Source organism: Mauremys mutica, chromosome 5 (genome assembly GCF_020497125.1).
Source record: "Mauremys mutica isolate MM-2020 ecotype Southern chromosome 5, ASM2049712v1, whole genome shotgun sequence".
NCBI lineage: Eukaryota > Metazoa > Chordata > Testudines > Geoemydidae > Mauremys > Mauremys mutica.
The window spans coordinates 129108567-129134894 of record NC_059076.1 but is presented as its reverse complement, the minus strand read 5'-3'; the positions used below and the strand labels follow the sequence as shown (position 1 = coordinate 129134894).

The 26328-nt window shown below is 44.3% G+C and overlaps 1 long non-coding RNA gene across 1 annotated transcript; it reads left to right on the top strand.

Annotated features, from left to right (window-relative positions):
* Positions 1-12001: 12001 nt before the first annotated feature.
* On the top strand, positions 12002-24599 carry LOC123371849. Its single transcript, XR_006579957.1, has 3 exons — positions 12002-12168; positions 23830-23943; positions 24183-24599. It is a non-coding gene; the product is annotated as an uncharacterized LOC123371849 (long non-coding RNA).
* Positions 24600-26328: the final 1729 nt, after the last annotated feature.

Genomic DNA, 26328 nt, shown 5'->3' with positions numbered 1-26328 from the left:
CCACGCCCCCCCAGGACTCCGGCCATACAGCATAAAGCTGAAATCGTGCATGTTAAATGCGTGTAAGTTGCGACAGACCTGTATATGGTAAGTGGCAAACGCCTTCATCTGGTCTTTCAGTGGCAACAAAGGACCAACTGACAAGATAGATTTATATCAGGACCAGCCAGACATGTGTTGATGGTCCATCAAGAAGACTCCTCACAGAGGGCACATACACAGTTGAGGCTACCTAACCCCCAGGTCACAGCAAGGATCTTTCTAGTACCTGGAGAGAAAATATAAATGAAGGTTGATGGCATCATCACTTGGCCTCTCTACTCCCCCATCTCAATACCTGGACGATCATCTGGAAGACACAGACTTTGAATTTGGGAGATTGGTCCTAGGCTGAAAGGGAATTCAGCCTCTATATTAAGAACTGTAACCTGCCTGGAACATCCATTGGGGTGAGAAAAGCGATTTGATTCAAATCTTGCTTAGTCTGTTAAAGTTAGAATTTAGACTAAAGGTCTATTTTTTATTTCTTATGTAACCAATTTTGACCTCTGTGACTAACACTTATAAATCAATCTTTCTGTAGTGAATGTTTTAGCCTTATCAGTGAGTTTGTCTAAAGTCCTTGTGGAATCTGCTCAGATTACAAGGGCTGGTGCATGTTCACTTTCGGGTGACAAAGTGGTGAGCTAATTAATGAGCTTGCACTGTTCAAGAGAAGGTCTTGAGCATTTCTGGGGTGCAAGGCTGGGGGTGGGGAGATTTGCTGGTGTTTATCTCTGTATAATTCATGAGTGTCTTACAGAGCATTCATGCAATTTAGCTGGATGTATCCCCGCCTGTTGTTGTTTGAGTGATCACAGCACCTGGAGGGGTTTTGCTGCTTGCACTAGCACAGGGGTTCTCAGACTTTTGTACTGGTGTCCCCTTTCACACAGCAAGTCTCTGAGTGTGACCCCCCCCTTATACACTAAAAACACTTTTTTATATATTTAACACCATTATAAATGCTGGAGGCAAAGCAGGGTTTGGGGTGGAGGCTGACCGCTCGCGACCCCCCATGTAATAACCTCGCAACCCTCTGAGGGGTCCCGACCCCCAGTTTGAGACCCCCTGCACTAGCACAACATTGTAAGAGACAGTCCAGGAAGGAGAATTAAGGGAGCACAAAGGTCCCACAGTTTCAGGTTGTACCCCAGGGATCCTGTCACACACGTGCTGTTTTACAACACTGAGATGTAAATCCCCCTAATCAGTGGCTCCTGAGCAGATTCATAAAACTCTCTATATGAATTCATACTTTGGTCATACACTGTTTATTCACAAAATATCAGAATGCAGCACAAAGTGTGCTTCTAAGCAGGGGTGGCTCTGTGTATTTTGCCACCCTAAGCACGGCAGTCAGGCGGCTTTCGGTGACATGCCTGCAGGAGGTTGGTTGGTAACGCAGATTTGGCGGCATGCCTGTGGGAGGTCCTCCGGTCCCGTGCCTTCGGCATACCCACTGCCGAATTGCCGCTGAAGCCGCGGGACCGGCAGACCTCCTGCAGGCATGCCACCAAAGGCAGCCTGACTGCCGCCCTCACGGCGACCAGCAGGCCGCCCCCCCACGGCTTGCCACCCCCAGGCATGCGCTTGGTGCGCTGGTGTCTGGAGCCGCCCCTGCTTCTAAGGCCTCCCTTAGATGTACAGTTCCCAATGGAGCTCTGGTAATTGCCCTGTTGTCTGGCTGCTCAAAATTAGTCAATTTTTCCACTTCCCACTCCATTCTGCTCATAATATTTCCTCCTTTGCCTTGCAAATATTATGTTAAATACAACATGTAACAACAGAAATATTTGGCTCGTTGAGATCCAGCCTGATCAAGCGACATCTCCACTGTCCTTTTAATCAGCTAAAGGCGCATGCGCCATAGTCATTCTGTACCTGCACAGGCAATAGTTAAATCGTTCTTTGCTGCTGTCCAGGTGCCTGCTGTATGGCTTTGTGAGCCAAGGAAGCAAACAGTCGACTAAGTCCCTGAGAATCACAACTGGCATTGCAACCCCCCGCCCCCCATCCCTGGGGATGTGCCAGTCTGGGAAAATAGTACCTGCTTGCAGCATGTCAAAAAGTCCTCTGGCCCTAAAGATGTTTTATGGCTCGTTACAACACGCTGTAACACACCACACTGCCTGCTACCCTTAATTGCCCTCTTCAAACCCTTTACACGTAACAGTCTAATCCTCAGTTGCCCTCTTCATTTCAGGTGACCACCTACAACCTGTGTTACTCCTTATGCTTAATAATCTGTCCCAACTTCTATTTAGCTCTGTGACATTCTGATTTCCTTCCCCAGCCCTGAGAAGAGTTCTATGTAGCTCAAAATTTTGTACCTTCCACCAACAGAAGTTGGTCCAGTAAAAGATATTACCGTATTTCTCTGAAGTAGTGTGTGTCATGCACCTTCCCTGACCGGCCAGTGTTAATGTCAGTGAAACGTCCCTGGTGATCCACTAACGTGGATAAGTATCCAAGCTAAGCATGGAGAAGTAGCCCTTTCTGTTTATGTTCTCAGAAACAAGCTGGGGGATGGAAGGGGCAGAATTGTGATACGGATTGTGCCTATTTCCCCCCCGCAGTTAGGGAATTGCCTTACATTGAATCCATCTATTTTCTGCACATTGCCCAGAGTCAGGTGTGCTGGAACCTTGGTAGAAGTGTGTGTGTGGGGTGGGGGGGCATGAGGTCCTGCTCCTCCTCTCCCTCCAAGGCCCCTCTCCCTGGCCACGCCACAAGCTGGAGGGCGAACTGCTGTGGGGAGCCCTGGACCCTCCACCTGTCCTGGGAGGGGCACTGGGGTCTCTCAGAGCAGCCCTCAGCCCATGCCCCTGTCCCACGGGGCATGCCACCAAGGGCAGGTGGAGGGTCCGGGGCTCCCCACAGCCGCCCGGGTTTCCTGGGTGGCTTTTACTGTGGCTTGGCTCTGGCTTCCAGCTTGTCCAGAGTATAGCCCAGTGGGCTAGTTTGCCTTTGTTACATTTAATGCTTTGCATTATATTCAGCATTAATGCAAGAAACCTACAGGCCTGTATCCTGTAGAACATTAGCTTCAGCAAGTGAGCATAAGGCTTGAGGCCTATGAACTGTGAACAGATAAACTTTACATAGATAAACAGCCCAGTGGAAAACCCCAGATATTGGGGGAACTGAAAAAAGAATTTAAGGAGAAGTTCTGACCACCAGTAAATAATTCAACCACAGATATGTCCTGGCAACAAACTGATGTACATCAGGTACAGGAGATACATATAAGACTAGTCTGCTTGCTTGCCTATATATCTTTTTTTATACGTTTCTTATTTTCCTATGGGTTTGATTATTTGTTTTATTATAATAGGTGTATAGGTCTATAGCAGAGTATATTTAGGCTGTAACACAAGGGACTTGCAGGCCACATCCTATATGATGAGCTAAGGCAAAGTTATCATAGATATGTATGGTACCTTTCACCTAGATCAGTGGTGCCTAAACTTTAACAACCTGTGAACCCCTTTCACTAAAATGTCAAATCTCACGAACCCCCTCCTAAAAAATAATATTTCCAGAGATTTTCTCCTTTACCTGAGTATACATTATAAAAGAAGTGATCTTGGAAATATAAAATTTGTTTTTATGACATTCTTATTACATGCTATTTATTATTAAGAATTATGTATCATTACAGTATTTTTATTACATTATGAAAACGGCAACACTCTTCCAAGCTCTCACTTTTGTAGCTTGTATCATGTTGAATAAGCCTGTTATAAGACAAGGCTCCTACCTTTAATCAAGGAGTATCAGATGTGAAACATCATGAAGGTATTTAAAAAGCCAACGCAAAGAGTTCCTCCTACACAAGCATTCAGGTCTTGAGCACTCCAGGCAAATAACGCATCTTACAACAAAGCTTAAACTTGTTCTTCATAATAATTTTAAAAACAACACTATCTGCCTATTTAATTTTAAAAACAGCAAAAAATATCCACTTCCCTTTCCATTTCTCATAAGGAGTCTTGAAGTTCAAATCTCCTCAGTGTGATAGATATGCTTGCTTTGATCTGCTTAGCTCTTGGAAGCCCTGGGTGCCTAGGGACAGCTCTGTCCTCCATTAGGGAATTTTTTCCCGAGAACCCCCTGTGACATTTCACGAACCCCAGTTTGGGAACCACTGACCTAGATAGATGGTGATGAGCTGAAGCATAAGGTCCATTGCGATCTTTAACATAAAGGAGGTGTTAAAGCAGGCTGGCATAGTGGCTTTCCTGAGTTCACACTCTTTTAAACTTAACAGGTACCCACAACTTGGAAAGAAATGGAATACCCAGTTAGGACAGAAATAACAAATGTGATACCTAACCAAAAAAGGGCCATGGTAACGAATGGATGTATATGAGAATAAGCTGAGATTATTGATATACTAACCTATAGGAAAAAGACACTCCAACATTAGTAAGGTGAGGAAATACAAATAAGGAAAAGGAGAAAAATCCCCTACTAAATATGCATCAAATATAGCGGCGTCAGTGTAACATATTATAAAAGTAGCATCCCAGCCTAGGGGCGGTCGGAGAGAGAGAGATGTAGTCCTTGGGAGGTGCCAGAATGATGGCCACTGGTGATGAAGGGGAAGGTGATGATGATGAGGAGATGATGGCTTACATTTCAGGTTGCCATGGTCCCTTTTCAACTGGGTGTTCCGGTTGAAAATCGGACACCTGGCAACCCTAATTACAGACTTTCTAACACTGAACTGATTGCCCACCAACCAACTGCTATATAGGATTGCAAGCTTCCCCATTTCTCCACTGTCCGAGCAGTTCTCATTTTTGTGTCGCTGCACTGGAAGGCTGGGGTGAACTATTCATACAACTCCAGGAACATGATCTTCTGAAGCCAAAAGTTCTGCAGCCACTTCCGATCGTCTCAGATTTGCATTTGATCTCATTCCACCACTTAGTACTTGCTTCAAACAGGCCCAGAACTGCAGCAGTTAGTCAATTAATGCCTGCAGGAGTTGGCAACTTTCTTTCACTATCTGTGTCATCTCTGTCTGTTCAGTATTCTTAGAGAGTATTTCGCTCTCCCATCAACTCCCCTTACTCTTCTCGATCAGGTGGAGTACAGGAGTCGACAGGAGAGTGATTGGTGGTCAATTTAGCGGGTTTTCACTAGACCTGCTGAATCAACTGCCGATGCATCGATCACCACACATCGATTTCATAGACAAGCCTTTATAGGCTCTCTGTCTAAAACAGACACGAGAACTCTGATGACCTGTTCAGCCTCCTTGCTTCTGTCACCGAGAGAGACATTGAAAACAGGAACAGTACAAGAAAGATCAGATTGTGGGATGGAACAGAGGGAATTGTGGGAACTTGACCCCGAACTCCCACATTTCCCTCTCAGGAGCACTAGTTCCTCACAATTCACTACAAATATTTCCCACAAGCTAGTGCACCCAACAGTGGTGCAAGGGACATCAGGGTGCCTGCCCCCAGAGCCACACATCTTTTGCCAGTGCAACCTGGTGCAGTAAGGACACACTGCAGCAGCAAAGGCAGCCAAGTGTGAATGGAGTCTGGCAAAATAGCAATGTCAGCAGCGGCATGCCAGCAGAAAAGCTACTGGTAAAACTTTCTAGTATAGATGTGGGCTTAATCTAAGCCAGTGTTAGGAAAAGGAATAATGAATTAATATTAAGGAAAATACTTTTCTTCTCAAGCTTCTTTTACAGAGTTCTAGGCAGGCTAATACTTGTGTGTTACTTTAGTAATTAAGGTATAACAATGACTAATAGAAAGTTCTGTAAACGGGAAGGCATTGGCTTATCTCTTAATTACTGACTTATAATCAGTAGTAATATTTATGTCTCTTATCTTCTAGGACAATATGGTTAAAACATTAAGATGCAGCTAGGAGAGAAATGGTTTGGTGAAGGCCCTGGAATGGGACTCAAGAAATCTATTTATAGCCCTGCCATAGACTTCCTGTGGGACCTTGGGCAACTAACTTAGGCCCCAATTCCAGAAGTTACTTAAGCATATGCCTAACTTTAAGCATGTGAGTAGTCCAATTGGAGACAATCGACCTACTCACATGATTAAAGTTAGGCATGTGATTAAGTACCTTCCTGAAGCAGGGTCTTCATCTCTCCGTGCCTCAGAGCTCTGTTTATAAAATTGAGCTAATGACACTTCCTGACTTCCCAGCAGGGGCGGCTCTAGACATTTTGCCACCCCAAGCAGGGCGGCATGCCGCGGGGGGGGGGGGGGCGCTCCGCCAGTCCCGCGGGACCAGCGGCCCCTCCACAGGTATGCCACCGAAGGCTGCCTGCCTGCCGCCCTCCCGGCGACCGGCAGAGCGCCCCCCACGGCATGCCGCCCCAAGCACACGCTTGGTGTGCTGGGGCCTGGAGCCGCCCCTGCTTCCCAGAGCTGCTGTGGTGATAAAAATCATTAATGTTTGTGAGGTACCCAGACACCATGCTGTTGGGGACTGTCAGATGGCACTTTGGTCACTACCTGCACTGTGGTCTCATGGTCACAAACACACGCCAGGTTGTTACCTTTTCACCACATGTGTATTTACTCCTTCCTTGCAAAGTATCACAGTGCACTGCAGGATTACAGCAAGAGGAGGTCTCCACTCCTCAGCCCAATCTCAGCCTCTGAGGTTTCCTTCTCAGCCTTCCCTTGCTTCCTGTTCCTTACACTTATATCCTCCCAATTACATTGTTAACCCAGTGAGTACCACCCAGGTGCTCATAATCCCCCAACAGAAAGTGTGGAATTGCTCATAACTGAATTTGTGGCCTTCTTCATGCTGCAGCAACATCAGTGACTGGGGTGCTACTAATAGTGCCCTGTCACATACCTCCCCCTGCTTATTTCCCCTGAGGCCGTCTCTTGCCTCCAGAAGAGGTCTTCTTTGCTGCATGTGCTACTAATAGTTCCCTGTCACAGAGGACCCATCTGACTACCTGGAACGCCAATAAGCGTATTTACTTCCTCCTGTTGTTCCCATGTTAATTCCAAAATGAAATACCCTGTGCTCTGCCAGCAACTTGTGTGCCTAAGATCTCGTCATGAACTCTGTCACCTCTTCTTTGTTAGTACCATACCTCTGAAATGTCTTCTCAGAGACATCGCAAATTTGGTCAAAAGAGAGTCCTCTTGCCAAAACTTAACCTGCCAAATTTCATGGGCAAAGGACCTCTTTCATGAGGAATTTAGAATATGAGGCCAAAATCAAGTTTAAAATAGTCATGTGGTTATCAAGTTTAAAATAGTCATGTGGTTATCAAGTTTTAAATAGTCATCTAGTTGCAACATTAACTCTGGAGAGACTAGCATCTGTCCATAATGAGAACTGAAAGGCCCTATGTTCTGCATGGACCTCAATTCTGCATCAAAGCTCCCTGGTTTCTGAGACATTGGGAGCTGCAGAATAGAAATTCTGCAGATTCCAGTAACTTCAAGATGTGAGGGGTTTATTGGATTAAATCTGAAAGTGCACAATACAATTCATACAGCATTGCTTGTTTGTTTTGATATCAAATTTTATTTATTTTACACCACTTCTAATTTTTCAATGAGCTGCAGACTCTTGTATTAACAATGTCCAATGGCCTTGTAGACATCATCAGATAGGAAGCTGGAGGTTTTGGCAGGTGGCTTAGGTGAGAGTTGAGGTTTATGAGATTTTTGAGAGTTGGTGGATTGAGATTAAAGAATAACAGTATTAGCTGAATTTATCTGCTAAAATGATCAGAGGTAAACTAGATAATAAGAACATAAGAATGGCCCTACTGGGTCAGACCAAAGGTCCATCTAGCCCAGTATCCTGTCTTCTGACAGTGGCCAGTGCGAGGTGCCCCAGAGGGAATGAACAGAACAGGTAATCATCAAGTGATCCAGCCCCTGTTGCTCATTCAGCTTCTGGCAAACAGAGGCTAGGGACACCATTCCTGCCCATCCTGGCTAATAGCCATTGATGGACCTGTCCTCCATGAATTTATCTAGTTCTTTTTTGAACCCAGTTATGGTCTTGGCCTTCACAACATTCTCTGGCAAGGAGTTCCACATGTTGACTGTGCGTTGTATGAAGAAATACTTCCTTTTGTTTGTTTTAAACCTGCTGCCTATTAATTTCATTTGGTGACCTCTAGTTCTTGTGTTATGAGAAGCAGTAAAGAACACTTCCTTATCTACTTTCTCTACACCAGTCATGATTTTATAGAATCAGATCTCCCCTTAGCTGTCTCTTTTCCAAGCTGAAAAGTCCCAATCTTATTAGTCTCTCCTCATACGGAAGCCGTTCCATACCCCTAATAATTTTTGTTGCCCTTTTCTGAACCTTTTCCAATTCATGTTTTTTGAGATGGAGTGACAGTATTCAAGATGTGGGCGTACCATGGATTTATATAGAGGCAACATGATATTTTCTGTCCTATTTTCTATCCTCCTTCTTAATTAATTTCAGCATTCTGTTTGCTTTTTTGACTGCTGCTGCACATTGAGTGAATGTTTTCAGAGAACTATCCACAGTGACTCCAAGATCTCTTTCTTGAGTGGTAACAGCTAATTTAGGCCCCATCATTTCATATGTATAGTTGGGATTATGCTTTCCAATGTGCATTACTTTGCAATTATCAGCATTAAATTTCATCTGCCGTTTTGTTGCCCAGTCACCCAGTTTTGAGAGATCCTTTTGTAGCTCTTCGCAGTCTGCCTGGGTCTTAACTATCTTTAGTCATTTTGTATCATCTGCAAATTTTGCCACCTCACTGTTTACCCCTTTTGCCAGATCATTTATGAATATGTTGAATAGGACTGGTCCCAGAACAGACCCCTGGGGGACACCAATATTTACCTCTCTCCATTCTGAAAACTGACCATTTATTCCTACCCTTTGTTTCCTATCTTTTAACCAGTTACCAGTCCATGAGAGCACCTTCCCTCTTATCCCATGGCAGCTTACTTTGTGTAAGAGCCTTTGGTGAGGGACCTTGTCAAAAGCTTGCTGAAAATCTAAGTACACTATATCCAGTGGATCCCCTTAGTCCACATGCTTGTTGACCCCATCAAAGAATTCTAGTAGATTGGTGAGGCGTTATTTCCCCTTACTAAAACCATGTTGACTCTTCCCCAACAAATTATGTTCATCTATATGTCTGACAATAGTGTTCTTTATGATAGTTTCAAACAGTTTGCCCGGTACTGAAGTCAGGCTTACGGGCCTGTAATTACCAGGATCACCTCTGGAGTCCTTTTTAAAAATTGGCGTCACATTGGCTATCCTCCAGTCATCTGGTACAGAAGCTGATTTAAATGATAGGTTACAGACTACAGTTAGTAGTTCTGCAATTTCACATATGAGTTCCTTCAGAACATCTGGTTCTGGTGACTTATTGCTGTTTAATTTATCAATTTGTTCCAAAACCTCCTGTAATGACACCTCAATTTGGGACAGTTCCTCAGATCTGTCACTTAAAAAGATTGGCTCAGGTTTGGGAATCTCCCTCAGCCATGAAGACTGATGCAAATAATTCATTTAGTTTTTCCACAATGGTCTTATTGTCCTTGAGTGCTTCTTTAGCATCTTGATCGTCCAGTGGCCCCACTGGTTGTTTAGCAGGCTTCCTGTTTCTATGTACTTAAAAAAAAATTGTTTTTACTTTTTGAGTCTTTGGCTAGCTGTTCCTCAAATTCTTTTTTGGTCTTCCTAATTATATTTTTACACTTCATTTGCCAGTGTTTATGCTCCTTTCTATTTTCCTCACTAGGATTTAACTTCCACTTTTTAAAGGATGCCATTTTGCCTCTCACTGCTTCTTTTACTTTGTTGTTGTTTAGCCACGGTGGATATTTTTTGGTTCTCTATGTTTTTTAATTTGGGCTATATGTGATGCCCATTTAAGTTGAGCCTCTATTATGGTGTCTTTAAAAATTTCCACACAGCTTGTAGAGATTTCACTTTTGGCACTGTACTCTTTAATTTCTATTTAACTAACCTCCTCATTTTTGTGTAGTTCCCCTTTCTGAAATTAAATGCTACAGTGTTGGGCCACTGTGGTGTTTTTCCTGCCGCAGGGATATTAAATTTAATTATATTATGGTCACTATTACCAAGTGGTCTAGCTATATTCACCTCTTGGACCAGATCCTGTGCTCCACTTAGGACTAAATCAAGAATTGCCTCTCCTCTGGTGGGTTCCAGGACCAGCTGCTCCAAGAAGCAGTCATTTAAAGTGTCAAGAAACATTATCTCTGCATCCCATCCTGAGGTGACATGTAGCCAGTCCATATGGGGATAATTGAAATCCCCCATTATTATTATTGAGTTTTTTATTTTAATAGCCTCTCTAATCTCCCTGAGCATTTCACAGTCACTATCACCATCCTCATCAGGTGGTCGATAATATATCCCTACTGCTATATTCTTATTATTAGAGCATGGAATTTCTATCTATAGAGTTTCTATGGTACAGTTTGATTCATTTATGATTTTTACTTCATTTGATTCTACACTTTCTTTCACATACAGTGCCACTCCCGCACCAAGGCGACCTGTTCTATCCTTCTGATATATTTTGTACCCTGGTATTACTGTATCCCATTGATTATCCTCATTCCACCAAGTTTCTGTGATGCCCATTATATCAATATTCTCATTTAATACGAGACACTCTAGTTCACCCATTTTATTATTTAGACTTCTAGCATTGGTATATAAGCACTTAAAAACTTGTCTCCTTTTAGTTGTCTGCCATTATACGATGATGGGACTCTTTTTATTTGACTGTTTCTGATCAGACCCTGCCTGTATTTTATCATTTTCCATCCTCTCGTCCTCACTAGGACATAGAGATTGTCTATTAATGGATCCTCCCCTAAGGGATGTCTGAACCATGTGCTCCTCCACACCTGTTGGCTTTCCCCCAGCCCTTAGTTTAAAAACTGTTCTACAACCTTTTCAATGTTAAGTGCCAGCAATCTGGTTCCATTTTGGTTTAGGTGGAGCCCATCCTTCCTATAGGCTCCCCCCTTTCCCAAAAGTTTCCCCAGTTCCTAATAAATCTAAACCCCTACTCCCTACACCATCGTCTCATCCACACATTGAGACTCTGCAGCAGGGCCGGCTTTAGGTAGTGCGGGGCCCAATTCGAACAGTTTTGTCAGGGCCCCAGCAGGGATGACTTTAAAAAAAAAACCCACATATAAAAAACACGTGGGTCTTGTACTCACCGGGCAGTGCTCCGAGTCTTCGGCGTCACTTTGGAGGTGGGTCCTTCACTCGCTTCAGGTCTTCAGCGGCACTGAAGGACCCGCCGCTGAAGTGCTGCCAAAGACCCAGAGCGAGCGAAGGACCTCCCACCGAAGTGCCGTTGAAGACCTGAAGCGCCGCCAGGTGAGTAAAAATTGAAAAGATGCCTCTAGCCAGGGAAGGGATTCTCACTGGGTGCAGGGCCCGATTCGGGGGATTGGTGGAATAGGCCTAAAGCCGGCCCTGCTCTGCAGTTCTGCCTGTCTAACTGGCCCTGCGCGTGGAACTGGGAGCATCTCAGAGAATGCTACCATGGAGGTCCTGGACTTCAATCTCTTACATAGCAACTTAAATTTGGCCTCCAAGACCTCTCTCCTATCCTTCCCTATGTTATTGGTACCTACATGTACCACCATCACTGGCTCCTCCCCAGCACTACACATAAGTCTATCTAGATGTCTGGAGAGATCCGCAACCTTCACACCAGGCAGGTAAGTCACCATGCAATTCTCCCAGTCATCACAAACCCAGCTATCTATGTTTCTAATGATCAAATCGCCCATTACTAATACTTGTCTCTTTCTAATAGCTGGAGTTCCCTCCCCTGGAGAGGTTTCCTCAGTGCGAGAGGATACCACAACATCATCTGGAAGGAGGGTCCCAACTATGGGATTGTTTCCCTCTGCTCCAGTTAGATGCTCTCCTTCCTTGGGACTTTCATCCTCCTTAACAGCACTGTGTCCTGGAAAGTCTCATCTAGGTGCCTCTCTGTCTCTCTTACCTCCTCCAGTTCAGCCACTCTGATCTCCAGAGCCCATATACGGTCTCTGAGGGACAGGAGCTTCATGCACCGAATGCACACATCCGCCACCTGCCCATAGGGTAAGATAATCATACATGCTGCACTGCGTGCAATAAACTGGGTAGCCCCCACTCCGTTGCTGGACTTCTGCTTGCATTCTCTTTTTACTCCTGCAGCTGGTTCCTTTGTTGTTGTTTTGTTTATATCAAGAGGGTGTTTTTGGCTTTTAAGTCTAATGAATGTTGAGTTCTAGTCCCTGCTCACACTCCCCCTGTGATCTCCCTTGTCAAACTCCCCTGTTAGCCCCTCCTGTTCACTAGTTCCTCTGTTTGCTTAGGAGTGGGCTTTTTAAAGCCCTGGTCTCCCTGAATAGCCCTGAGTAGCCCTGCCCCTGGTTAAGGGTTGATGGAGGCTAAAAGGCTTAGGGATCACAGCCTCCTTAAGAAGCTCTCAGCCTTGCCTAGCAATGTTGATATTTTTCATTCCCCATTCGGTTTCAAAGTTCATGTCCCATTGAGGTTAATGATATTTATTGTGGTTTGCTGTGGGAAGACAAACAGTCCACGAGTATATACTCTGTTCTCATCTAGAAGTTTATCTTGGCAACTATATGGACCAGAAATGTATTTGTTCTTTAAATAAGAGTTTTGATTCTGGAGTACAATGGTGCAGTACGGAGTGGATTCTGCAACATATTTTAAAAAAAACTATACAAACGACCAATGTTATGTCCAGTGCTCTCTGTATGCAACTTATATCTCATCACAGTAAAAATGTTATTACTTTAAATTGCCATACCATGTAGAATATAGTCTGACCCCTGTTAGTAGTGTCCCACACTATTCTTAATTCTAGCAGCTCTCTGTTGAGTAAATGTGCTTTCTAGAGAATACACTGTAACTTTCTAAGCTTTTCTTCATTGGTGCAGTAGCAATCTTGATGCACAGTTCTATAGTTCAGTAGTCAGTCAAAATAACCATTAAAGCACAACACAGCTCAATAAAATTGTAAGAGTGATGCTGCAGAAATAATTAAAAAGATCAGTAACCAGAGACAACCATTATTTAAGTGCAGCCCTACTGCAGAAGGATGACTTGCCTTACCCCAACCAAGTAAGACAGCCAGTACAGGAAAAATAGCTATGTCTGTGGTTCAGTTCATTTCCCTTTTCTAGCATGCAAAATCTATTATTATATCTGAGAGGCTTTTTCTCCTGCACTGTTAATTATGTCACAGACCAGAGTTCCCTGTAAAGATATGTAGTAGTACCCTGTTACTATTCACTAATAGTTCCTTTAAGTCAATAAAAGTTGGGGACCTCTGTAAAGGCCTAATTAAGTTACACAAAAATGAAGGACTTTACTGAGGTTGCAAGACTTCAATTCTTAATAAAAACAGTGTTGTTCTCCAAACAACAATGACAGAGAAGTGGCGAGAGAGCAATTCTGGAACAATTCCCTTGAGGAAAGAGGCAATAGTGCATGTATCTAAAAAAAGATCCAAATAAATAATACATAATTTATACATCATTGCAAAAGCCCTTCTAGCATTTGGCTCCTCACAGCAGAGAACACTGGCTCTACGGGCCAGATTTTTAAAGCTATTTAGACACCTAAAGATTGAGATCGTTATGGAGTTAGATGCCTAGGCACTTCTGAAAATCCCACCAGGCACCTATTTGCATCTTTAAGCAAATACCTAAATACCTTTGAAAATATGGTCCTAACTCCATAACCCCCAGCCCAGATTGCAGGAACTAGCCAGTTAGGATGCTTAATTTGAATCTAACTATTCTCCATGCCATAGCAAAATAGGTTACGTATTTGAGTAATGCAACTACTTTTGTAAGAACTTCAGACTTTCAGCCTGCTTTGTTATACCCCAGACCAATGTCTAGTGTTTCCACATTACCTTCAACAGCTCAGCCAAGACAGAGTTGGGGCTCCGAGCAGCGCAGTGGTGTCAACCCTACAGCCGGTGCCGATATTCAAATAATTTTATAGACATGACAAACTACACCAGACTGTCAAAGCTGGTGTGACAACATATTTTGAGCAACAAATAGAGCAGCGGTTGAAAAATAGATTCTAATCTCCTTACAGCACATTTTTAATCTGATGGCAAACAGCAATATATTCTGAAATTGCTGCTGTTTTTCTCATTGCTCTGAAAGACACGGGCAGTTTTTCTTCTTCATTGTTTAGCTTACAATATTTTATTGTTTCTGATCATTTGGGACAGTATTTCTCAGTAATCACCTTGCTTTTGTACGATGGAGAATTATAATGCTTCTCTGTTTAATTGCCTTTTTTTTTTTTTACATTGCTTGCAAAACCTGGCCTGTTTTTGCTTTCCAGTCTTGGCTCAATTCTGCAATTACATACACATGTGAGCAAGTCCATTGACTTTAATGGGACTAAATCATGTGAGTAAAAGTTACACACATGTGTATTTGCAGAATCAGGGTCTTAGATCCAGATCCTCAAAGGTATTTAGGCTGGAAGTCAGGAGCCTAGATATCTTTGAGGATCCGGGTATTAGTTTGTACCTGCCAGCTTGCATGTCTAAGACACTACAATCAAAACAACAGGATTACTCGGTGAAGTGAAAAGTGAACACATTTAATTCGGACAAGGACACACTTTTTACGCTGTGACAGTGTACCCCATAAGGCTTTATGGGGGGTGCTTATAAATGTATGTATGATATAACTGGAATAGACTTTTGCTACATATGCCATGTACCATATCTATCTAAAGGTTATGATCTACTGGTTATGTTCATCCTAGTTGTATGCAGGCACCATTTGTGTGTTCAAAGTTATGAACATTGGCTGTATAATTGCTTGATTTCTAAGTAGCCTTAGTTAGAACATTTGGTCACTTTTTGGGAAAGGAATGTGCTCAATCAAGAAGCATTTAACAGACAAAAGAGCTTGGAAGACTCCAATCCACATAAGAAGTCTACCTGAGGACATTCAAGGTAGCATATGGGTAATGGCTGCTCCCTGCAAGTCCTGAGTCATGCATGGGCATGTGGCTTGCCCATGTGATTCCAAATCTCCATTTTGTGACTGGATTCTACACAGGGTGAGGAGGGGGTCTCCACCCACAAGAGAGAGTCTATTTAAACCCCTGGGAGACACCTCCATTTTGTCTTCAGCTGGCTAAAGAAGGAGCCTCTCCACCACTCCAGAATTCTGGAAGGAAACTGGAACAAAGGACATTAACTACAGGGGGTGTGAGTGATTGCTGGACCCAGGCTAAAAGGAGATTAGCCTGTAAAAGGGAGCATTCTGGAACTGGTGAGGATCTTATCTGTATTTAGTTTGATTAGACATAGATTTGTGCATTTTATTTTATTTTGCTTGATAACTTACTTTGTTCTGTCTGTTACTACTAGGAACCACTTAAATCCTACTTTCTGTATTTAATAAAATCACTTTTTACTTATTAATTAACTCAGAGTATGTATTAATACCTGGAGGAGCAAACGACTGTGCACATCTCTCTATCAGTGTTATAGAGGGAGACCAATTTATGAGTTTACCCTGCATAAACTTTATGCAGGGTAAATGGATTTATTTGGGTTTAAACCCCATTGGGAGTTGGGCATCTGGGTGCTAAAGTCGAGCACAATTCTGTGAACTGTTTTCAGGTAAACCTGCAGCTTTGGGGCAGGTAATTCAGACTCTGGGTCTTTGCTGAAGTAGACAAGACTGTCTGGTTTGGCAAGACAGGGTGCTGAAGTCCTGAGCTGGCAGGGAAAACAGGGATAGAAATAATCTTGGCACATCGGTTGGCAGCTCGCAAGGGGGTTTCTGTGTCTGAGGCCTGGTCTACACTAGGTGGGGGGTGTCGAAGTACTCACCCGTCCAGAGGCCGCAGGATCGAAGTCCGCGGCTCCCCTGTCGACTCCGCCACCGCTGTTCGCGGTGGTGGAGTTCCGGAGTCGACGGGAGTGCGTTCGGAGTTTGAACTATCACGTCTAGATTAGACGCGATAGTTCGAACTCCGAGAAGTCGAACTCTACGCGTCGACCCAGCAGGTAAGTGTAGACCTACCCTAAGACTCTACAATCAGAACAGCAGGATTACTCGGTGAAGTGAAAAGTGAACACATTTAATTCGGACAAGGACACACTTTTTACGTTGTTTTCTTTTGATGTATGCAAAAAAGTAAAAGAGGGGGCTTGTCTAAAGTTCTAGGAGGTCCTGCCATAAATTAAAAAAACAAATACATTTAGAGCCAGCAGAACACAAAAACAATGCAGTCATCCTGTAGATCCAACTGCCTCAAGATAATAAAAGCCCAGAGGTAGGTATAAAAAGGCTGGCCTGAACAGAGAGTTAAATATTGGGGGAGAAAATGAAAAATTACAATAGGGTCATATGAACAAGAGAGAAATCAGTGGAGGAATCTATTCAACATTTTAGCTGCCTTTACTTACTTGTAAGGAGCATGGAGATTAAACAGGAAGAACTGGAAGTATTAGTACACAAGCTAAATTATGACTTAATTGGCATCGTAGAGACTTTGTGGGAGAAATCTGATGACTGGAATATTAGAATAGAGGGATATTGCTTGTCCAGGAAAGACAAGAAGGAGGAGAAAAAAAGGTGGAGGTGTTGCATTATATGTCAAGAATGTATACACTAGACCTGAAGTCCAGAAGGAGGGGAAAGACAGAGCAGCTGAAAATCTCTGGGTGGATGAGGCATTTCTAAACCAAAAGAACAGAAATATCCATAACACAAGATCTGCTAGTAATGGGAAAAGTGAGCTACCCAGACATCTGTTGGAAAAGTAATATGAGAAAACACAAAATGTCCAATACGTTCTTAGAACGTATTGGAGACAACTTTTTGTTTCAGAAGGTGGAGGCAGTAACTGGGGGAATAGCCATTTTAGACTTGATTTTGAAGAATAAGGAGGAACTGGTAGCAAATCTGAAGACTGAAATCCATTTGGGTGACAGTGAATCGTGAAATGATAGATTTCATGATTCTAAGAAAAGGAAAGGAGGTGAGAGCCCCAGAATAAGAACAATGGACGTCAAAAAAGCAGACTTTAACAAACTCAAGGAACTGGTAGGTAAGGTCCTATGAGAAGAAAATCTAAGGGGGAAAGGAGTTCAGGAGTGCAGTTTCTCAAAGAGACAACATTAAAGGTGCAACAGTAAACTATACTAATGTGAAAGAAAGATAGGAAAGATAGTAAAAGGCCAATATGGCTCCATCAGGAGTTCTTTAAAGACCTGTAAATCAAAAAGGAATCCTACAAAAATGGAACACACTGACAAATTGCTGAGGATGAGTACAAAAGAATAGTACAAGCGTGTAGGGACAAAATCTGAAAGACTAAGGCACAAAATGAATGACACCAATCAAAGGGCATAAAAGGCAATAAGTTCTATAAATACCTCAGGAGCAAGAGAAAGACAGAGGAAAGTGTAGGTCCCCTACTTACCGAGGAAGGAGAGCTAATAATGGACAACATCAAAAAGGCTGAGGTCATGTCTACACTACAAACTTTGGTTGATGGCATACAGCCATCAAAGTTTTTGCATTGTTTGTGCATGTGCATATTTGGCTGCATGTGTCTGTGCCACATATACGTGCCAGGAACACTTGTGTCAATGCAAAGGGCAGTGCATCACAGGAATTTTTCCCAGTGTGCCATGCAGTGCTGCCCAGCGTGATGCCTTTTGGGAATTTTTTGCAATGTCTTGTGGGACAGAAATGATTTGCCCATGAATCTCTGAGAGATAGGGGGGTCAACTTCTCAGCATGCAACTTTCTCCATCCCATAATGCCATCCATATTCCATCATTTTGCACCTCTTCTTTAAATCCTACAAACCTGTGCGGGACTTTTTGGTGTCCACCATTCCTGACAGAAGCACGGAGCCCACAAAACTGCACTATTCTCTAAGTTAGGATACTATGATCCTCCTGTATTAGCAGACCTGCAGGAAGTACTGCAGCAATGGGTAACATGACAATTTCTTTGAGGACAGTTTGCTGAGGAACATAGTGAAAAACAATCCCAGGTTGTTGGTGACATTCACAGAGCAGCTGCAGATGAGACCATTCTGGGCTTAAGAAATGAGCATTGCCTGTTGGGATTGCATTGTAATGCAGGGTTGGGTTGATGAGAACTGATGGGCTGCAGAACTTTTAGATGTGAAACTCACATTTCTGGATCTGTGTGCAGAGCTCGCCTCAGCCCGGCAGTGGAGGGACACCAGAATGAAAGCAGCATTGACAGTGGAAAAGCAAGTGTCAATCACATTCTGGAAGCTTGCAACACTGGCTTGCTGCTGCTCAGTGGGAAATCATTTTGGAGTTGGAAAATCCGCATTGAGGGCCACTGTCATCCAAGTGTGTTGGTGTAACATTCCCAACAGTACAATCTGGACAACTGAACCGTTCTTCTTTCAAAAGGAAGTCCGCTCAACCCAGTAATAGTTCACTTGATTGTGTTGACACCTGGCTGAGGTGCTGGTTAACCTTTTGTCTCCGAGGAACTGATCTGGGCTGTTTTTCTAAACTCAGAGCATGTCTCAGCAATGTCATACAGTAAAATATTATAATTTGACATACAATGGTGCTACACACATTTTACCAGGAAAATAATGTTCAGTAGAGTATGAGTTTTCAAATGATACCTCACAAGGCGTACTTTGTACAAAACTGATCATAGTCTTGTAAAAGTGGTGAAGATAGGGGTACAGTCTGTCACAGTTGGACCATTAATTGACTCCTGATACGAAGGACTGTGACTCTCAGCAATGTGCAGGACATAGTGGATGGATTTTCAGCAGTGGGGTTCTCAAACTGTGCTGGGACAACAAATGGCACACATATGCCTAGTTTGGCACCGCCCACCTTATCACAGAGTACATCAGTAGATAGGTCTACTTTTCTATGGTTATGCAAGCATTGGTGGATCACCGGGGACACTTCACCAATATCATTGTGGGCTGATCAGGTAAGTTGCATGATGCTCACATCTTTAACAATACAAAACTGTTCAGAAAGCTGCAAGCAGGGACATTCTTACCTGACCAGTAGATTCCCATTGGCAGTATGGAAGTGCTAGCAGTGATTCTGGGGGACCAAGCCTACCCCCCTCACCTCTGGCTTATGAAACCATACACTGGTCACCTCGCCAGCAACAAGGAAAGATTCAGCTGCCAGCTCAGCAGGTGCAGTTGAATGTGCTTTTGGTGGATTGAAGGGGCACTGGCACTGATTACTCACTAGAATGTATCTGAATGAGAAAAATATCCCAATGATTATAGCTGTCTGTTTGTCCTGCATAATAACTGTGAGGCAAAGGGGGAAAAGTTGATGCCAGGGTGAAGAGGTTGTCTACTAACTTTGAACAGCTAGACAGAAGGGACATTACAAGAGCTCTATGAAGAACTGTGCAATTGAGAGAACTTTGAAAGGGCACTTAACGCTCAGCCACAGTAGTGTTCCCTGCTGGACTGTTGTCTGGGCTTGGAGATTTGGGTGCTGCTAGGAACTGTGTAGTGCTTGCTGTTGCTGCACATTTATAAATATAACTGTATGTTTCTGGAACCTGAATCATGTGGTGCTTGCTGGACATTTATGAATATTTTCCTGAACGTATGAGTTATACAGCGTTTGCTGGTCATTTACCAGTACTGTGAGCTTTAAGTACCACTATGCATTTTGCAATATGTGTTGTGAACTAATAAAGATAACTTTATTCTCCAAAACTAGAAATTAATTTAGTGTCAAAAGCAGTGCAAAAATATATGCAAAAATCAACAGGCAATACAATACAAACTTTTTACTTATAATAACGGAATGGAACTGTAAGACTGGAAAGGCAGCAAACATTTTTGACCATTTCAGGGCAGTGTAGTCAGTCCCTAGTCCGTTGGGTCTACGCATATGCAAACTGTGGTTCTCACAGGTGTGTGTATGTGTGTTGTGTATTTGGTTGTCATGGGTTTTGTTACTATGGCAACTGAGTTAGACTATTAAGGGATAGCTCAGCCGGTTTCAACCGGCTGAGTGAGCTCTCTGTGTCTGTAAATAAAATGGAGGTTTTGGTTAGCTGTCTGCTCTCTGGCCTCAAGTGATTGCTTCCTACACCGGCTGCCCCAAGGATATAACACTGGCGACGAGGATGGGATTCCGGTGCTGCTCCAGTAACAGAAGGAAGTAGAAGTCAAGGTAAAGACCAAACAAAGAAAAAAAGCTGCTTGTTTGCACTGACTGTGAAAGTGAAACTAAAAATCATGGCTACTCTGACCAGGCCCCTGGAGCCTTTTGATGAGAATACAGAGCAGTGGCATGTGTATACTGAGCGTTTTGAGCTTTTTGGTATTGCAAATGACATTACAGAAGCGAAGAAGGTGCCAATATTCTTAACTGTTGTAGGGGCTAAAACCTACTCTCTGCTACGCAGCTTACTACACCCTGTTAAGCCTGAGACTAAATCTTACAGTGACATTGTGGAAATCCTGGGGTCTCATTTCTCCCCAAAACCACTGGTAATTGCTGAAAGATATAGGTTCCACAAAAGAGACCAAAAGGAAGATGAAACAGTTGTACAATTTGTAGCCATTTTAAAAAAGCTAGCAGAACACTGTGAATTTAAAGAGATGTTAAATGATGCCCTGCGTGACAGGTTAGTGTGTGGCCTCTGCAGTGAAGCTATACGGAAGCGCCTACTGAGAGAGGCTCAGCTTACAATACAGAAGGCTGTTGATATTGCTGTCTCCATGGAACTGGCTACAAGGGAGGCACAATACATCGGTGCACCCCCTAGGGTGCAAAAAGTGTCACAAGAACTGACCCACAAAACGGTGCAGAGTCAAGAATGTTACCGCTGTGGTAAGCCAGGACACCAGGCATCAGAATGCTGGTGTAAGGACCTGGTGTGTCGACACTGTGGCAAAAAGGGACACATTGAGTGTGCCTGTAAACAAAAGAAAAAGAGGCCTGTGGTCTGGCCGACAAAAAGAGGAACCTTGCATACCCTAGAGCAGACCCAGGATGATCAAGGTGACACCGCCTCACAAGAGGAAGTGCCACTGCATGTTTTATCTTTGGCAGTGGGCTCACATGAATACTGGGTAACCCCCTTATTGGAGGGCAAACCTATACGCATGGAACTAGACACCGGTGCAGCTGTCTCGCTGGTTCCTGAGACTGTGTATAAGAAAGAGCTACAGCATCTTCCGCTTAAGGCAACAAAAACTGTTCTGAAGACGTATACAGGTGAAGCTGTGCCCATGTTGGGCACTATTGATGTTAAGGTGGAGCTCAATGGACGGGCGGCTAAATTGCCACTGTTTGTGGTGAGAGGTAACTACCCAGCCTTAATGGGTAGGTCTTGGCTTGGGAAGATTCAGCTGAACTGGGCAGAAGTGCACCGGATGACTAAAGAAGAAACCAGTCTAACCCCTATACTAAGGATACATGCTGCTGTTTTTGGAGATGATTTGGGAAGTATGAAGGGAATCACTGTGACATTGAACATTAAACCTGGCAGTCCACCAAAATATCGGAAATCCACTCTGCACGGCAATGCAGATGGCCTCTCAAGGTTGCCTTTACTGGTCAAACATCAAGATAGTGCCCAAAAGGAAATCTTCTACTTTGAACAGGTAGAGAATACACCCATCACTGCTACTCAGATAAAGAAGGCAACCCGCGTTGACCCAGTATTATCCCAAGTTATGGACCTGGTGATGCATGGAAAATCTCGACAAACCTCTCCGGTCTCACCCGACCTTGTTCCCTACATGTCCAGGCGGACGGAGTTATCGGTCCAATCTGGTTGTTTGTTGTGGGGGAGGCGTGTCATTATTCCACCACCCCTGAGATCACAGATGTTAGAACAGCTACATTCCGGTCACTGTGGAATAGTGCGCATGAAGGAAATTGCACGAAGCTATTTTTGGTGGCCTAGATTGGACAGTGCTATTGAAGAGAAGGCAAAAGCTTGTATGTCATGTCAGGGTGTAAGAAATGCACCCCAGTGGGCACCCCTACACCCATGGGACTGGCCTGAAAACCCGTGGAAACGTATTCACGTTGACTTTGCTGGCCCCCTTGAAGGAAGCATGTTCTTGGTGGCAGTAGATGCCCATTCTAAATGGCCAGAAGTCTCTATAATGCAGTCCACTACTGCAGAGAGTACTATTAAAAAACTACGAGGACTCTTTAGTCGTTTTGGTCTGCCAGAACAACTTGTGAGCGACAATGGACCGCAGTTCGTCTCTCAGGAGTTTCAAAATTTTATGAAGGCAAATGGGATACACCACATCACGTCAGCACCATATCATCCGTCCACCAACGGATTAGCTGAAAGATTTGTGCAGACAATGAAAAACGCTTTGAAATCAGCAAAGGGACAACACTCCATTCAAAAGCGTCTGGATACCTTCTTACTTTCCTATAGAAACACACCTCATGCTACGACCCAGGCTTCCCCAGCCTTTCTAATGATGGGACGACAGCTGCGCACTTGCTTTGATCTGCTGAAACCTTCTGAACCCAGACAAACTGTGCAACATCAGCAGCAATATCAAGTCATCAGACGGGCACCCAGAGCAAAAGACCGAACCTTTAGCCCAGGACAGCCAGTTTTGGCTCGGAATTATACTTCCAGAGCTAAATGGGTCCCGGCCACAGTCATCACTCAAACAGGACCTGTTTCCTATACAGTCCGGACTGCAGAGAATCTTACCTGGCGGCGACATGTAGATCAGCTGTTGCCAGGTCATGCCAGTCTTCAGGACGCATCTGCAGTTGAGGGGTCTGACTTCACCCCTCCTGGTGAGACACCGAATCATGAGTCACGTGTTCCTGACTGTTCTCCTCCATTACCGCCGGCAGCTGAGATACCCCTTTGCCCAGCACAAGCTGATACCACCTCCTCACCTATTCGTGCTGTGGACCCTGAGCCCCTAGTACTTTCGGGTGCAACAACACCAGAAGTTCACCGTAATCCACCTAGAGACAGAAGGCCTCCTCATCGGCTGGATCTTTAGTTAGGGCGAACCCACGGTTATGGGGCAAAATAATCCCCAGGGTTTAGCCAGGAATGGAGGCAGTCTACCCTCCTTCTCTAGTTTAGTGTGTGTTTTATTTTGGGGATGTTCTTATTAGGGGGGGAGGAATATGTTGTGTATTTGGTTGTCATGGGTTTTGTTACTATGGCAACTGAGTTAGACTATTAAGGGATAGCTCAGCCGGTTTCAACCGGCTGAGTGAGCTCTCTGTGTCTGTAAATAAAATGGAGGTTTTGGTTAGCTGTCTGCTCTCTGGCCTCAAATGATTGCTTTCTACACCGGCTGCCCCAAGGATATAACAATGTGAAGCTGTAGTTTTCCTGGCTGTCCCCTGGCGTGGAGTGGGTAGGGGTAAGGATATGGCCTGTGATGCCACACAGTATGTTGACAGTCAGAGGGTTCTGCTGCCATGGAGTTCTCCAACAACTGTACAGGATGGGGAGTCTGGGATTTTGGGACCTGTAGGTCAATCACGGTCTGCAGCATTATAGCCTGGTGCATCTCGCTGTACTTTCCCTGCTGGAATTCCTGGCCCTTTCTCCTGTCCACTTTTTCCTTCTTCACGCCATCTGCCACATTGGCCCCCTCCCAGACTCTTTGTTTGCAGTCTGATGCAGCACTGGCTTGTAGGATCTTGCTGACCATTTCCTCCCTAATCCTTTTCTTTCTCTTCCCCATCAGGATCAGGCACTCTGCAGGTGTGAAGGAGGCAACCCTCAAACTGCAACGGCAGCAGATGCTTATAAGAAAAGACGGAGGTATCACTGGATTTACAGTCACAATGGAAAGGAAAAGGTAAGTTTCAAAACTTCCTTCCCTTATTCCCATGGAAACGTTTAATAAGACATTCTTATTGATACTTCAGCTTTGGAGCAGCTCTGCAGAGCACTGCTCCCCAATCCCAGCCACGGTGAGTATGGCCTGCAAGGGGTGAGGGAGGAATTTTGGTTGTGTGAAACAATAAAAATTCAGTCCATATTCCATGGGTACAAGTACAGGGCAATGGCACTGAATATTGCCACTATTTTCCACAGGTGGTGGTGGTTTTAGCTGATATTTCACTCCTGACGGCAACAAAGGCACAGAGAACACAGCTGCTACTGGCATTCCAAAGTCACCTGTGTCTGTATGCTGCTAACCTGTTTACTGCAATGGTGCCAACTGAATTCACTGTGTAGTGACGTGGAAAAGTGTCTTAGCATGGAGGAAGAAATAAGGCAGCCATCCCTAGAAACCTTCAGTAAAGGATTGCAGAGTATCTCCATGAAAGTTTCATCAAGATCTCTCAGGAGGATACAAGGGACATCCCTACGTGTACAAGCAAACTGCTCCACGCTCTGTCCCATCTCCCCTCCCCTAACCCAACAGGGGAAAGAAAAGCACATGCCAACTCTACCTCTGTTTGTTGTACAGCTATCTCTTCTTGTACGAGTAAAACAATGACAAGTTGATACATTTGTCTTGTTAACTTGGGGATGGGCTGGGTTCCATCTTTACCTTTAAACAGAGTAAGGAAAGATGCACACACCAACAGGTGCTGACTTGTATTTTCACCTGGGGGTGCTCCATCTCCGCCCTGCCCTCGCTCTGCCTTTTCCCTCACCCGCTCCTCCCTCTTCACCACCCTCAAGTGCCTACTGCCTGCTGAACAGCTGATTGATTGCCAGCCCCCAGGCCGTTGAACAGCTGCAAGTCCCAGGCAGGAACCACTGTGGCTGATGGGTGCTGAGCAACCCCTATTTTTTTTCCATGGCTGCTTGAGCCCCGGAGCCCCCATGGGGTCGGCACCTTTGTACATACTTACCTGAGGTCACTTCCCCTTTCCTGTGCTCACCTGTCCTTGTCTGGTGGGAATGGCTAGATGCTGGTGGAGTCTTGAACAGGTCATGGCGCATGAACTTTAAAGCCCTGATTAAAGCCCCCTACCACATCTCTTCCCTCCTCCTCTTCTTCCTCCTCCTCCTCCTCATTGTTCCCACAGGGTTCTCTATCTTGGGCTCCTCCGAGGTATCCACAGTGGTCTGCAGGGTGCTGGTGAGGTCTCCGTCAAGTATGGTATGCAGCTTGTTGTGAAAGCAACTGGTCTGCAGCTCAGCACTACATCGATTATTGCGCTCCTTAGCCTTGTGGTATGTCTGGTGCAGTTCCTTCGCTTTCAGGTGGCACTGCTGCTTATCCTTGTCAGACCCTGTTGCCTGCATCTCCTGTGCAATCTGTTCATAGATGTCTATTTTTCTACAGCTGGTCTGTAGCTGTTCTTGCACATCTACTTCTCCCCACCGTGCCGGGAGACCCAGTACATCCAATACTCCAGGCAGGAGTACATCTAGTGCTTGTAGCTGACATAGCTGGTTGGTCAGTTGTATACAACAAAGGAGCACTGCTAGGTGTGCTTGCCAAGCTTGGCAATCAGGAAAAGGCATTTGAAAAATACAGGGAGAGTTTTTAAGGAGTGGGAGGGTGACTTCCGGTCTGTGACTCATGAGCAGTGGAGTTCACAGTTGTCACTAGAGCAGTGACAGTCACAGAGAAAGAGACGTTGTGGGATGGCTGCTGGAAAACTGTTAGGATTGATACAGGTCCCACTGTGTTAACAGTGGCACTGTGTCAACCTCATTAGGTGGCCATAGTTTCACATCATTCAGGGAGCTGGTTTTACTACACCACTGTAATGAAGCGCTTATGTTGGTCGGAGACAAATTTGAGTGTAGACAAGCACAAACAGGTTGACACAAGGTGACTTACATCGACCTAATTTTGTAGTGTAGACTAGACCTATTTTGCTTCAGTCTTCACCAAAAAGATAAATTGTGACCACAATTTACACAATCTTAACAACAAGGAGGAAGGTATGCAAGCCAAAATAGGGAAAGGGTAGGTTAAAGCACATTGTAGATAAATTAGATGTATTCAAGTCGGCAGGGCCTGATGAAATTCACCGTAGGGTACTTAAGGCATTAGCTGAAGCAATCTCAGAACTGTTAACTATTATCTTTGAGAACTCATGGAGGATGGGTGGGGTCTCAGAGGACCGGAAAAGGGCAAATATAGTACCTGTCTTAAAAAGAGGAAAAAAGAGGACCTTGGGAATCATACATCAGTCAGTCTAACTTCAACACCTGGAAAGATACTCAACTTATTAAACTCAGTTGGTAAGCACATAGAGGACAATAGGGTGAT